This window comes from Nelumbo nucifera, chromosome 6 (genome assembly GCF_055504915.1).
Source record: "Nelumbo nucifera cultivar China Antique chromosome 6, China Antique-T2T, whole genome shotgun sequence".
Taxonomy (NCBI): Eukaryota; Viridiplantae; Streptophyta; class Magnoliopsida; order Proteales; family Nelumbonaceae; genus Nelumbo; species Nelumbo nucifera.
The window spans coordinates 51,711,463-51,728,042 of record NC_142654.1 but is presented as its reverse complement, the minus strand read 5'-3'; positions in this window follow the sequence as shown (position 1 = coordinate 51,728,042).

Genomic DNA, 16,580 nt, shown 5'->3' with positions numbered 1-16,580 from the left:
TACGACAATCATGATGGTGACCTACCGGGAGGACTCAGCCCAGCTTGTATGAACATCTCTTCGGTTATGAAGTTTATCCAACCTGATGCCGGGGTCCTGAATGGCAGGCCTCTAGTGAGTTGGAAATGGCCACCCCGTAGTGTTACGAACTACGAAGTAGTGCCTCTTCCAAGCCATGACTTTGTTTGGGAGGTCGTGCAAGATTTTGTAGCTAGGACGGGAAGACATGTAATAACTTCGCATGTGCTCGGGGAAAACACATGCGGAATTCTTTTTAATAGAGCAGATCGAAGAAAAGATGCCGAGGTTCAAAGGCCAGTTATAGTCGTGGAAAAGGGAGATGGTACCTACAATGTTATGAATTGAGTTGGGGTGGAGCTGATCTATGGCGATATTGAAAAATTTGATGACCTTGATTATGAAAAATTTGACGACCTCAACAAACTTGAGCATGCAATATGTGGCAAAAAAAATAGGTCCCTCTGGCCCTTATTTATAGCCACCACGACCGGATCTCAGCGGTCGAGATCTATGCGATTCGATAGCTCCCAAGAAACCCAGCTACATGCGACCCGAGGTCAAAATCGGTTGAGTGCGTGTTTTGATGTCCGCGGAGTTTATAAATAGTGTGACATCCATGCGTACCAGGTACGCTATCTAGGCATTCCCTGGTTGAGCCCACGGGTTATGCAGGTCCGGTCGAAGAGTCACCTCCTAAACTGCCTGAAAGTCGTGCCAAACCCACCTAGGCTCACCATGAACTCCCCGTACCGGGTTGGGACCCCTGGCACGGGGAGTGGGGGGCAATTGATGAGGGGTGATTTGGCCTGACCTAATGAGTAAGGGACACGTGGATGCGGCCTGCCAGCCAAACGATAGATCACCGTGTGGGGCCACGACAGCAGATTGCAGGACCTCGGGAGCTTGGCCACTTTGGAACCAGAGCACCTCAGTACCCACACACGCCGAGGTGTCACGTAACTGAACCTAGAAGGTCGCCAGTTATCTCTAAACCTCCCGAGATCACATCGCGTAACCGTAGGACTTATCTTATCCCCGTCCGAATTAGAGGAAAACGATAAACCTCATTAATTGATGCATTATTCTCCTACCAAAGCGGAACGGATCCCAACGTCACAGGCCGAAGATTCCGAGAACGTTTCGAGAGACCTACGGTATCCCAACCATATAAGGGCATTAACTCCCAAAACTCAGGTACACACAATTATTTACTCACTAGCATTCTAGCACTCAAGCTTTCAGCTCGCAACCATAATATAGTACTGACTTAAGCATTGAAGCGACCTCGTCGGGTTAGCCACCCCGGGTTCTCTGATCCTCTGTCTTGCAGCTTGGTCCCGCTTGCCATGCAACTAAGGTCCAGGTCATGTTCCAGCTAGGAGCTTCTAGATCGCGCACCATTAACAGCTTTTATGGTGTAGGACCCACAACTTAATGGGAGAGCCAACATGTTACATGCTTTATACAAGCTAGTGGGGCTGACCACTTAAGCATTAGTTAGCCATTATAGGCTAATTTGACCATAGTTGTTATGGGATTAAATGACAATCACTTGGAACCTTACCATCCTAAAGGTTTAAGTCTATTGGTCCAATCCATTATGTGATAATTAAGTCAATGTAACCCAATTAATCTCTCTACTAGAAACACTTGACACCACAATTAAGGAAAGACTTTTCCCTCTTTGTCCTTATGACATGATATCCAACTTCCAACATAACATAGTAGCAAATCTTATCACATTGATCATCAATCACTATATCATCCTAGAATACCTCGACATACCCAGATATTTGACCCCAAAAGGATCAAACTAGTGTATACTAAAGATAGACAACTCGGATACTCAATTTGATATCAATATCAAGTCTATTATAAAGTTCAGGAACATGTTGGGTTTGGTTTAATTCAATGTTTCTTGTTGTTGGAAGGATTAGATATTACATTTCACATGGCTGATCTAGGTGGTTGGTTGAAGTTTTAAAAATTTTCTAATCCAACCTAGGAACCAGCTTCCTAGTGATTTTGAAATCTGAAATTTTGGGATCGATCTTACACTAAACCGTACGTGATTTGAAACCCAAATTAAGACTGATTATACCTGATATAGAGACCATAATGTGTAGCTTCCAAAGTGGTAATTCACACTCAATATCAATTCCAAAATCGATTTCCAATTGAATATGGCACAATGTGTATATGAAGCCAATTCAGCAACATCGTTTTTGGCAAAACTAGTTCCTAACTTGCTTGGATCGATGTAAGTGTTTGAACCTGATATCCTCTGATATTTTTTTTGCAAAAACACACTAGGGAACTAATGGAAATCAACCCCTATCATAGGTAAGTCAAATTAGGGTTTTTGAGAGGCTAGGGACAAGAGAAGAGAATAAGAGATTTGAGAGAAGTTGGATAAATTGTTCATCCCTTTTTAGTCCCTTGTACAAAGCACTCTCCTAATCTAATTATAACTAATCCAAATTAAATTTGGATTAAGACTTTATCTTTAATTGATAAACATTATCTTCTTAAGAGAATGGGTGCTGGTCTATACCTATTCTTAACCTAAATCACATGACAACTTAACTAATCGTACTAGTAATGTGATCTCTCAACTTAAGTTGTCATGTGATCTCTTAACTAATCATACTTGAATGGGCCTTAGGCCCATTTTCTGTAATGGTTTGCGTCTTAAGGTGTTGTATGGATATTTTGAGATGAATATTGTATGGCATGGGACCCACAAAGGTCTAAGACAACTCCATAAGGGTTTGGGCCCACCTCTAGAAGAGGTTAGGCCAAATTCACTACTCAAGGGTAGTAAGCCTTTGATCCAATCGGCTTGGGCTTAGATTGGGCCCAACATTTACACTTAAATGATTCTTAGATTCAATCACCTTATACACACCCAACGATAATGAACTTATGTAAGATAAAGTCCATGAGTTAATCAACCATATAATGGTCTCTTACACCTAACCTCTTTACCCATAATTATCAAAACAATGCCTACGAGGAATGTCCTCTTCCCTAACTGCAAAATGCAGTATCGCATTCTCTACTCGAATGGATCTCGAAATTAAAACATTTAGCAAACATTTTTCGTAAAATTGTAATATAACATATAAATACATTTTACAAATCAAATTTCAAATACAATTGAAATCCATTACTTTCCTTCCAAAAAAATCTTTGTAATTACCAATATCCCACATTTAAAAAGATTGGAGTAATTTGTTTTAACTGGAAGTGAGAGAAAGCTCTTAACCAATTTCATAAAATTTGTTAAAATTTTTACTCAACAACTTTGTGATTCTCTCTTATTTTTATATCAAACCAAATGTAGCCTTAATGGGTAACTGGGCAGGGTATTTTAGACTTAATGGAATTGTTGGTTCTCTCCATTTTATGATTAAAGGCTATACGTGCCTTGCTTCATCCTCGTACCATTATTTTATTGTATTTTAATTTCTTCACTTGAAAAGCTTCAAGTAATGAATATTTTTCATCCTAAATTAAATCCTCAATTGTTGCTGATTTCCTTGAATTAAATATGCACTTGACTTTGGCGAGGCCTAAGGTGAGTCTTCACTTAGGCTGTGTTTGGTTTGAAGGAAAATGTAGGGAAAGGAAGGGAAAGTTAAGGAATACTTTTCCCTACCTTTTCCTTCAAATCAAATAGAGCCTTAAAGTTGACCTCTCTCGGCTTGCCATTTGTTGTTTTTTCCTGAGTTTTTACTAATAAAGAGCTTGATATTGATTGATCCTTATTTGTATTAATTTAACCTACCGAGGGCTGGCTCGTTGCGTGTTAGCTGGTTTTTTCCAGCATTGACGTATAATCGAATATAAGAACCAGCACTTTGGGGAAAAATGGGTCAATGGGGAAGTTATTAATGGTGCACGGCACCAAATACAAAAAAAAAATGTATTATTTTTGTGCTTAGACTGGGCCTGAAATGGGCTTTTAATCTTTTTTTGTTTGTTGGTTTGTATTGTTTAATTAAATACAGGCTTGACTTTGGTGGACCCTAATTTGTATTGTTTTGTGCTTCGAGTGGGCCTGAAATGGGCCTTTAGTCCTTTCTTTTGTTCATTGGATCATATTGTTTAATTAAATACAGACTTGGGCTTTGGTGACCTTGATTTTGTAATATTTTTGTGTTCTATGTGGACTTGAAATGGGCCTTCAAAATAAACGTATGTGTATATATACATATATATTAGCGAGGATCCCATGGGACAGGGATCAGGGTCCCCACAAGGCAGGGAGTGCTCTCCTCATCCTCACCAACGGGGATGAAAAATTCCCCATCTCCACCCCCGAAGGGGGAAATCATCCCCATCCGAGGCGGATCCCCACGGTGATCAGGGAAATGGGGAAATTGCCATCCCTAAGTTTGATAAACAACCCTATCTAAAATTAATTTTTATTATTTTTATATTATAAAAAAAATTATTAAAAGTAGTATATAAAATATAAATGATTATTAATTATTATATAAAACAATTGTATACTCTTACATGTTTCTATTGTTTATCTTTAACTTAACAAATCCCATGTATCACACAGGTCCCCGCTAGTATCTATCTATCTATCTATATATATTAAAACAAGGAAGTCTAAAATTTTTTTCCTTTTTATGAATTTTTTAATTTTTTTTATCAATATCAATTTCAAAACTATCAATTAGAAACTCTACTTTCCCAAAAAAAATCTTCCTAAAATCTCTCTCTCTCTCTCTCCCTCCCTCCCACACGTTCCAATAACCTAAATAATCTAATATCCTAAAATTTCTCCTAAACAACCACCCCCACTATCCCCAACTTTCTCCTAAGCTATATCTAATTTAGCAGAGAGTTTCTCTCCTAAATTATCTCTATTCTTATTTATCTTCTCCCCCACTTTTTATCTACATCTATGTTAAGAAAGTTGGAGTTAAAAAAATAAGAATTATTTAAATATTCTAACAAAATTATATAATAACTTTAAAGTATTTATTAAAAAGACAATAATTATAATCGATTTGACAATATTCATATTATTAATAATTATATATTATTGAATCTAAATGCTATTCAAATAATAAAAATTTAGCATTAAAAATGAAATATTATTTAAATATTTCAATAACAAGATATCTTAAATAACAAAATATTAAAATTAATATTTTAAATAAATTAACAATATATTTTAAATAGTTACAGAATAACTTTCAATTATAATAAATAGATTAAGATTTTAAATGTTTAGTTAAATAACTAATTATTTAACATAACTAGATTTTAAATAGGTAAAATAACAAAATTATGTATTAATAGTACTACAATTTTATGGATTATTAAATTCAACAAAGAAATAATATTTTAAAATTTAAATATTTCAATAGCTAAATATCTTAAATAAAAAATATTAAAATTAATATTTTAAATCAATTAATAATATATTTTAAATAGTTAGTGAAAAAACTTTCAATAATAATAAATCGATTAAGATTTTCAATATTTAGTTAAATGACTTAATATTTTAAGTAACGAAATATTTACCATAGCTAGATTTTAAATTGTTAAAATAAAAAATATTATGTATTAATAGTACTATAATGTTATGGATTATTAAATTCAACAAGTAATTCATATTTTAAAATTTAAATAATGTTATTATTTCAATAAATAAATAATTTCATTTATACCAATTAATAATTCTAGAAAATAACTTCCAAAAAATTATTGTTTATTAATAATAATTTTAAAAACTTAATATTTATTTATTATATATTTATCTATACTAAAATTAATATTCATTGTATTTCAGTAATTATTTATTTTTTTTTGTGATAAATATATTTTCAATAATCATGTATATATATATATATATTTTTGTTTTGTTATTTAATATAAAATATTCAATAATTATTGAAGTTTAAACTAATGTTACTTAGGTTTTTAAATTTTAATTTATTGTGTATTTTTCTATAAATTTTTAATAATTATTGGAGATTAAACTATTGTTCATGGATTGGTTCGGTTAGTTGTAGGTTGTTTGGCCAACCAATTGACCTACTTAGGTTGGGGGGTTGGTCACTCAGGTTATATCGATTTTGGTCAATTTTCGGTTTGGTCGGTTGGTTCAAAAGATTTAAACATAAAAAATTAAAATTTAAAATTAAGTTTAGATTTTAAAGAATTACAATGCCATTATTAAGAATTAAATTTTAAAATTAAATTTATGATATAAACTATTTTAGCCTAAGAAATATTGGAAATTTTCCACTTTCTTGTATTAAAAAAATATATTTAAAATATTATATATATATATATATATCTATGGTCGGGTCATTCGATTTTAGTCAGTTTACAAATGGCCAAAGCGAAACTAATCCAACCCAATCGGGTTGGGAAATTGTTGAACCAAACCTGATTGGAAATACTAGAAGTTGGGTTGATCAATTTCATTAGTTTCATTTAGAATGGCAACAGAGCGGGGCAGGGAGAAGGAGCCTCTCCCTATCCCCGTCCCCGTGAAAATCCTCACCCACATCCCCGTCTCCATGGGGATCCCCACTCCCCGTGATTCTTTAAAATGTCAACCATTATGTTTTTGTATTTTATTTTATTTAAAAAATAAAAATAAAATAATAAAATTTTACATTCCTATTAGAAAAGATTCAAACATATTCAACCATATTTTTAAAATTATTAACATATAAATGTATGTATACATATATACATATATAAACATATCCGTATATATATATATATATATATATATATATATATATATTCAAAGAAAATAACACAAACACTCACATAGATATAGTAACCGAGTACTATATCTCTAGAACACAAAAAATAATATTCAAAGAAAGCTTGAAATCAATACTTTAAATCTTAATGATACTTACAGAGATATAGTGACACAGTACACACACAGCACAACAGTGGATGCCTTTGCTTAGACTGGCAATCACTTACAAATACTCAGAAAATAATACAAACACTCACAAAATAGCTCTCACAAAGGAAACTTATTTTACAGGACTAGAGGACTTATGGACCTTTCTCTCAAGATTATTTGCACACCCTCGATATGAGAGGAGAGAAGCTTATAAAGAGGTGGCCGAACTCTCGAGATGCTAATTATTCGATCTTATCCTTCAAGCGTCTATTGAGATGCTCTTTTGACTTTTCTGGCTTCGCATCTTAATTATTGAGATGCCTTCTTATCTTCTTTTCGTCCTATTAGGAACAACTGTCTGCTTTTATTGTTTTATCTAAGATGGATTCTTTGCTTTTACTATTTCAGCTAAGATGGAATCTTTAAATAGTGTCTTGATGATGGTTGAGAGAACGGATGCTTTCTGTCTCGATGTCTTTCGAAATTCCTTTACTTTTTTCCTTCATCCTTTCCGTCATTCGCAAAGACATTTCTTCCAGTTCTAGGGGGTCTAAGTCTGGAAACTTGTTTCGAAGTTTATCCATATACGATTCGAAGATGGACTGAAAGATATCATCTTCTTCAGTGGTAGGCTTGAGGATATTGGTGAGGTCAAATTTGTCCCACCATTTTATTTCAATTTTTCATTCGATAGCCGGGGGCATCCAAGAGATATCTAGATGATAACTCCACTTTAAAATCCAGGGGAGACGAAAAGTTTTGAAAAACTCGAACTGCTTTACATGCTCATATTCCAGATAGGATCTTCATTTTCCAAAAGCTCTGTATTTATCCATGAGTTCTTGTTAAGGAAAGATGTCGTCAGAAGCTCCCCAAGAGGTCCACCAGACATATGCCCAATCAGGGTATGGTCCTTGAAAATCTTCAGAGAATCGGATGAACCATGAATGTCTAAAGACGGAATTCTGAAGAAGGAAAACTCTATACCAGGCATCTTGGTAATCCCAGTAATTGAATATTTTGGGCCTCTTATCAATAGGCTTGGTGATAAATTTTGGCTTGCTGGCATTGCCCAATGATGCTAGAGATATAAACTTGACAATTACTAGCTTTGAATAAGCAACTTTAGTCTTGTTTGGATCCCTAAAATAATGCTGAATTCGAGCAGACCTGGTGTGGAGAAGAATTTCTTCATAATATTTCTGATCTTTGTTTTGTCCGCATACTATGAAATGATGCCCATCTAGGATGGATAGGGCAAGGTGTTGAAGGGCTCCTCCCGATGTGGAGAAGAATTTCTTCATAATATTTCTGATCTTTGTTTTGTCTGCATACTGTGAAATGATGCCCATCTAGGATGGATAGGGCAAGGTGTTGAAGGGCTCCTTCTGGGTTGACATGGGTGGAGACGGCGGCGGCTTCTTCCCTTGAGATTGTTGTCACAAAATCTAATGAATTGGGTAGATATTGGCTGGAATTAGCCTCTTCCATAATAGGAGATGGTTCCCTAATTAAGGGAGACATTATTGGGGACTGATTAGTCCTTGAGCTCGCTCCAATCTCAAAATTTGACCTTGGAATGGACTCATTAGTCCTTTTTGGGTGCCTGGAATTAGGACTTAAAGGAAGACGAAGTCTTCTGTCGTCCATCTTCAATTAGATAACCTTGTAAAAATTCCCTGATTAAGAAATATGGCAAAGCATTATCAGAGCCTTTAATATATTTAATATCAAAATCAAATACCGATAAAATAACTTACCATCTATCAAAAATCTATTTCGAAACCAGGTTTTAATCATCTTTTTCCAAAATTTCTTTAGCGGATTTGCAATCAATTTGAAGAGTAAAATGCTGGTTTATCAAATCACTTTGAAATTTAGTGATGCAGAGGACTATATTGAGCATTTCCTTTTTGACTGTAGAGTAATTTTTCTGGGTATCATTCCAGGTTCCTGAGGTAAAATGGATTATTTTTCTTTTCCATCTCTCCTTTGTTTTAGGATTCCTCAATAACCTAATTCACTGGCATTAGTCTCTACTATTTTTGGACATCCTGGATGAGGGATGTTAAGGCAAGGAAGGGTCTTTACCCTTTGCTTTATCTTTTGCACCATTTGGGTGAATTGCTCACTCCATTCTGGAGGGTTCTTTTTCAATTGTTTTTCTAGTAATCTTCTGTCATGGGCTATTTCTTTATAGTAATCTGCCACATAATTTAGGGTACTTAAATATCTTTGGAGCTGAGTTTTATCTTTGATTTCATCGGGGAGTTTATCAGCAAATTCTATTACTCTCTGGATAGGAGCTATTGTTCCTTTAGATATCTAGAATCCTAGAAATTTGATTTCTGTTTGAAAGAGTTTCATTTTTTTAGCAGATGCTGCTAAACCGTTTTCTTTCATTACTCTAAGAAATATCTTCAGGTGTTTTCAATGGGATTTTAGTGAAGAAGAGTAGATTAATACATCATCAATATATACTATTATAAATTGAGTATAGGGTGTAAATATTTCATTCATGATCCTTTGGAATTCAGAAGGGGCGTTCTTTAGCCCAAAAGGCATTACATTCCACTCATAATGACCAAAGGGACGGTGAATGCAGTCTTATATCTATCCTTTTCTTCTATAATCTGCCAATATCCTGACTTTAAGTCAAAATTTGAAAATATTTCTACATCGTATAATCGATTTATTAGGAATGGGGTATCTAATCCATCTCAGTGGTTTATTAAGAGGTTTGTAGTTTATAACAAGCCTCAGTACTCCTCTCTCTATTTCAGCTGCATTTTCTATGTAAAATGCAGGACAACTCCAACGGGATTTGCTTGGTCTAATTAGACCCTTTTCCAGTAAATCTTGGATTTCTCTTTTACAGATTTCTAATAATCTGTTATTCATTTGGATTGGTCTGGCTTTCGTAGGGATTTTTGATTCTCTAAAATCCTCTTCATAGGGTAGTTCTACCGTATGCTTTTTCCTATGCCAGAACACGCTGGGTGTTTCAGCACAAATTTCTTGTGTTATTCTTTTTTGAAAATTTTCAATTTCTAATTGCATTTTAGGTTATTCAAGCTGCTTAATTAGCTGCCTTTCTTTTATTTCAGATTGTAATTCTGCTATAAGCTTTACTTTGCCCTTTGCATTTTCTTTGAGGGTGTTGATGGTTGAGGTTTTGGGTTTTTGGCGAAACTTATAAGTTACCAAGATTTCCCCTATGGTGGTTGTGATTCCTATAGGGTTAATTTGGCAAGGAAGGATGGATAACAAGAATGGAGTTCCCAAAATAACTTCTTGCCTTAAGTCTTTTACCAATAAGGAAAGTCGACTTTAGACAGGTTCCTTGATTGCAGATATGGGCTACAGGGATTTTCTACCTTATCTCCCGTTTCCTTCCATCCGCTGTATTAACTTGTTGGGTGGTTTTTCAAAATATCTAGAAGGGACAATTCCTTCTCTAATACAATTAATGTCCGCACCTGAGTCTATTAAGGCTATTACTAAAAGATTGAAATCTTTAATTCTAATGGTAATCTTTGAATACCATTTTTGGTATCTAACTTCTTCTATAGAGTATATAAACTCTTCATCATTTCCTACAAACTCAGCGGAAACCTGTTCCGGTGATTTATCTGACTGATTTTCCCAAAATTTTTCAGCTTCTAGTTGATCAACCCTTAATTTGAGGGTTTTTAGCTCTCTTTTTAGTATATTAATTTCTTCCCGTAAATCCTGTACTGTAGGAGGTCGGGAGAACTCTGATTGAGATCTTCTAATCAATTCTCTATAAGAGGTTATGTTCTTATCATCAATTAACGGTTTTGGTTTCTCTTTTCTAACCTTTTCAGTCTGACTTTGTAGAGCTGCTAACAAATATATTTTCTTTAATTCCTCATTAGGAGTTTCATTGAGTATTTCTAAGAGATATTCCTCATCTAAGCTTAATACATTGAGTTCTTCTGACTCTTCTTTAGAAGTATCTAATTCACTTTTGCAGGTACATATTTCCTTAGTATAGCCTTCTTTTGAAGAGGTAGAGGATTCCCTTGTTGAGACTTCTGTCTCATCTTCTATTTCTTCCAACTCATTTAGTTTTTAGCATAATTATATAAAAGTTGTTTTTTAGTGGGGATCCCATGGGGTGGGGATTGGGGTCCACGCGGGGCATGGAGTGCTCTCACTGTCCCCGCAAACGGAGATGAAAATTTCCCCATCTTTGTCCCCTCAGGGGGAAAATCATCTCCATCCCCACCCCATTCGGAGCAGATCCCCACGGGGATTGGGAAGATGGGGAAAATTTCCATCCCTAAGTTTGATATAAACAACCCTATCTACAATTAATTATTGTTATTTTTGTATTATAAAAAAATTATTAAAAGAAGTATATAAAATATAAATGATTATTAATTATTATATAAAACAATTGTATACTTTTACATGTTTCTATTGCCTATCTTTAACTTAACAAATCCTTTGTATCGCACAAGTCCCCGCTAATTTGTATTAAGATTAAATTGTTATAATTGTAATAAACAAACAATTCTACATTCTTGCATGAATGGGAAAACACTTTGGAACTATGCACTCAGATTTCAAGGTTGACTGCTTTCTCCTATGAGGATCTTTTTCTTACGACAAATATAAAAATGAAGAAGGCGTTACTTAATTACCACGAGGTTCAAACACAAGAAATGAGAAATGAATGTGTTTACTTTGTGAAGATTGGATGGTTGTTTGCCCAGCTTGATGAAGGAAATTAAGGAAATGCGATTAACATCAAGAAATTAGTTTCCATCTTTGTCAATTTCCCATCCAAAAGATTTTTTTTGGTGAATCCCCAAAAAAAGTGGAATGTTGCATTCATCAGACAAATAGATTATACATATATTAACCAATAGTATGAGAGCAAGAGTTAATCCTATTCTTTAGGATTAATTAATAGCAGCCTATATTTAATTAAGCAATACAAAACAACATATACACATATGTCTATATGTTAATATTTTTAAAAATATGATTGAATATTTTCTGATAAGATTGTAAATTTTAATTATTTTATTTTTTTAAATAGAATAAAAAACAAAAACATAATGGTTGACATTATAAAGAATCACAGGGAGTGGGGATCCCCGTGGAGATGGGGATGGGGAAAACTTTGTCCCCATTAGCGGAAATAGGGAAGGGGATGATGATGGGGATTTTCGCAAGGACGGGGATGGGGAAAGGCTCCTCGTTCCTGCCCCGTCCCATTGCCATTCCTAATCAAACTAATGAAACTGACCAACCCGATTTCTATTATTTTCAGTCGGCTTTGGTTCAACAATTTCTCAACCTGACTGGATTGGATTAGTTTCTCTTTGGCCATTTGTAAATTGACTAAAATCAAACGACCCGACCATAGATATATATTAATATTTTATATTTTAAATATATTTTTTAATATAGGAAAGTGAGAAAATTCCAATATTTCATAGGATAAAATATTCTATATCATAAATTTAATTTTTAAATTTATTCTTTTAATAATGCCATTGTAATTTTTTTAATTTAAACTTAATTTTTAAATTTATTTTTTTTAAGTTTAAATCTTTTGAATCGATTGACCAAATCGAAAATTGACCCAAACTGATATAACTTAAGTAACTAACTCCCCATCCTAACCAGGTCGATTTGGTTGACCAAACAACCTACAACTAAACTAAACCAACCCATGAACAATTGTTTAATGTCCAATAATTATTAAAAAATTTCTGTTAAATAGAAAAACAAAAATAGATTTATACATAATTATAGAAAATATATTTATCACAAAAATAATAAATAATTATTGAAATACAATAAATATCAATTTTAGTATATATAATTATATAATAAATATAGATTAAGTTTTTAAAATTATTATTAATAAACATTAATTTTTTGGAAGTTATTTTCTAGAATTATTAATTGGTATAGATGAAATTATTTACTTTCAATATTATTTATTTATTGAAATAATATCATTATTTAAATTTAAAATTATTAATTACTTATTGAATTTAATAATCCATAAAATTATAGTACTATTAATACATAATTTTGTTATTTTAACTATTTAAAATCTAGCTATGTTTAATATTTCATTCTTTAAAATATTTAGTTATTTAACTAAATATTTAAAATCTTAATCTATTTATTATAATTGAAAGTTATTCAGTAACTATTCAAAATATATTATTAATTGATTTCAAAAATAATTTTAATGTTTTGTTATTTAAGGTATATTTAGTTATTGAAATATTTAAATAACTTATATTGTTTGTACATAATTCTGTGATGAGTTTTCTAAAAATATATAACTATTATTAATATGAATATTATTAAATCAATTATAACTATTTTTATCTTTTTAATAAATATTTAATGTTATTATATAATTTTGTTAGAATATATAAATAATTCTTAAATTTTTTAATTCAAATTTTCTTTTGATAGATGTAGATAAAAAGTGGTAGAGAAGATAAATAAGAATTAGAGATAATTTAGGAGAGAAACTCACTACTAAATTAGAGATAACATAGGAGAAAATTGGGATAGTATGGAATTTTAGGATATTAGTTTAGGTTATTGGAACGTGTGTGTGTGTGTGTGTGTGAGAGAGAGAGAGAGAGAGAGAGAGAGAGAGAGAGAGACTTCAGGAAATTTCTTTTGGGGAAAGTAGAGTTTAATTAGTAGTTTCAAAAATGATATGGATTAAAAAAAATTAAAAAATTTAAAAAAATGAGAAAATTTCTAGACTTCCTTGTTTTAATATATATATATATATATATAGCGGGGACCTATGTGATGCATGAGATTTATTAAGCGAAAGCTAAATAATAGAAAAGGTCATTTACTAAAATACCCCTTATAGTTTCATGGATTTATTAAAATCGACCCTATAGTTAGCATTTTACTAAAACACCACTTATAATTTGCAATGGATTTAACCAATCTTTCATTAAATGACTGTGGAAAATGACAATGTTGACCCAAATGTTCATTTAATAAAATTAATCAAAAGAAAATAAAAATAAAAATACCATTTTTGTCCTTAATAAGACATGGGCAACCACTCTGTTGGCTATATTTGGTCAATTTTGTTTTTTCTACAAAAAAGTGTTAAGGGTATTTTTGGAATAAAAAATCATGGGCCCAATGGCAAAAAAAACAACACTTAATGAAAGGTTGATTAAGTAAATAAGTTGTAAAATATATGGGATGTTTTAGTAAAATGAAAGTTATAAAGTAGGTTTAAGTAAATATGTAAAACTATAAGGTGTGTACTAGTAAATGACCCTAACAAAAACACATAAGAGTATACAATTGTTTTATATTTTCAACTTTTTAAATAATTAATAATAATAAATATTTTATATACTACTTTTAATAATTTTTTATAATATGAAAATAACAATAATTAATTTCAGTTAGGTTTATTCATCAAATTGATGAAACCGACCAACCCGATCAACTTGACCCGAGTTGGTCGGTTTTTTAGTATTTTAGGTCGGCTTTGGTTAAAAAATTTCTCAATTCAACCAACTCCCTAACCTGACCAGGTCAATTTGGTTAGCCAAATAACCTACGATCGAACCGAAACAACTCATGAACACTCATAATTTTCGCTAAATTAATAGTCTCATACATGATAAATAACAATAGTTTAATCTCCAATAATTATTGAAAATTTATAGCAAAAATACAAAATTATTGAAAATATATTCATACAATAAGTACTAAAAATATATTAAACTTAGTCAATAAATAGTATAATTTCAAATGATAATTTAATCTCTAATAAATATTAATCAATAAGTTATAACAAAAATACAATAAATGCAATAAGTATAATAAATTAAATTTAAAAATTTCAATAATAGTAGTTTAATCTCCAATAATTATTAAAAGTTATTAATTTTAGTATATATAATTATATAATAAATACATATTAAGAGTTTAAAATTATTATTAATAAATATTAATTTTTTGAAAGTTATTTTCTCGAATTATTACTTGACATAAGTGAAATTAGTTATTCACAATATTATGTTATAATTATTTTTCCACTTTGAAGAAATTTTTTAAATTTATTACATAATTTTGTTATTTTAACTATTTAAAATCTTGTTATGATAAACATGTAGTTATTTAAATATTTAAATTTTGTTTTTAAATTTTATTTATTTAAGGCTATTACATATTACTAAATCATTGAAAAACATTTAAATTGATAATCCGGAAAAACATAATTTAAATTGTTAGTACTAGACTTGTTCATGGGTCGGGTGGCCTGACAGGCCGGCCCGGCCCCCGGACGGGCTTGAACGTGGTTATAGGCCCGCAGGCTTAAATTCGGGCCAAAAATCCCAGCCTGCAATAAATTCGAGCCGGGCCGGCCTGAGCCCGGCCCGGCCCGACCTAATATTAGATTTAAAGTGAGTAATGTGATTATGTCCATTTGAATACATTTTTTTGATTTAAGAATGTAAAACTGTGTTTTAAAATATAAAAGAAAGGGGAAAAAAACCATCTTGTAGGCCCATTGTTCATTTAAATAGGAAAAAAACTATCTGAATTTTTAATTCTAATTTGAATAGGAAAAATTGTTTTTTTTATTAGGTCGGGCTTCGGGCTCGAGCTCGGACTTTGGGCTTTTTATCAGGGTCGGGCTCGGGCCTAAGTTATAGGCCCGTTGGTCGGGCCGGGCTTGGGCTCGGGCCTAGCACATTTCCCTTAATGACAAGTGAAAGCCCGGCCCATGAACAGGTATAGTTAGTACATAGTTTCGTTATATATTTTGTAAAAATGTAAAATTACTCTGTTGTGTTTTTAAAAATATTTTGTAAAAATTATTATTAATTTCAATATTATGTTATAATTATTTTTCTACTTTGAAGAAATTTTTTAAATTTATTACATAATATTGAATTTTTAAATTATTAATTTCATATTAATATATTACATAATTTATTATTATTAATTTCATATTAAATTATTACATAATTTATTATTATTAATTTCATATTAAATTATTGCATTATTATTAAATTATTATTAATTTCATATTAAATTATTACATAATTATAATTATGTTATAATTATTTTTCTACTTTGAATTTTAAAATTTATTACAAAATTTAAATATTTAAATTTTGTTTTTGAATTTTATTTATTTAAGGCTATTACATATTACTAAGTATTTGAAAAAAAAAATTAAATTGATAATCCGAAAAAACATAATTTAAATTGTTAGTACATAGTTTCGTTATATATTTTGTAAAAATATAAAATTACTTTTTGTGTTTTTAATAAATATTTTAAAGTTATTATATAATTTTGTTAGAATATTTAAATAAGTCTTAAAATTTTTAATCCAAACTTTCTTTAGATAGATATAGATAAAAAGTAGGGGAGAGGATAAATAGGAATTAGAGATAATTTAGGAAAGAAACACTTTACTAAATTAGAGATAATTTTGGAGAAAGTGTGGGATAGTGGGGGAGGTAATTTAGGATAACAAATTATTTAGGTTATTGGAAAAGTGCATATTATTGGTTGTTTAAAAAATGACAAGGAATTAAAAAATAAAAAAAAATCATAAAAAGGAGAAAATTTCTAGACTTCCTTGTTTTAATATATA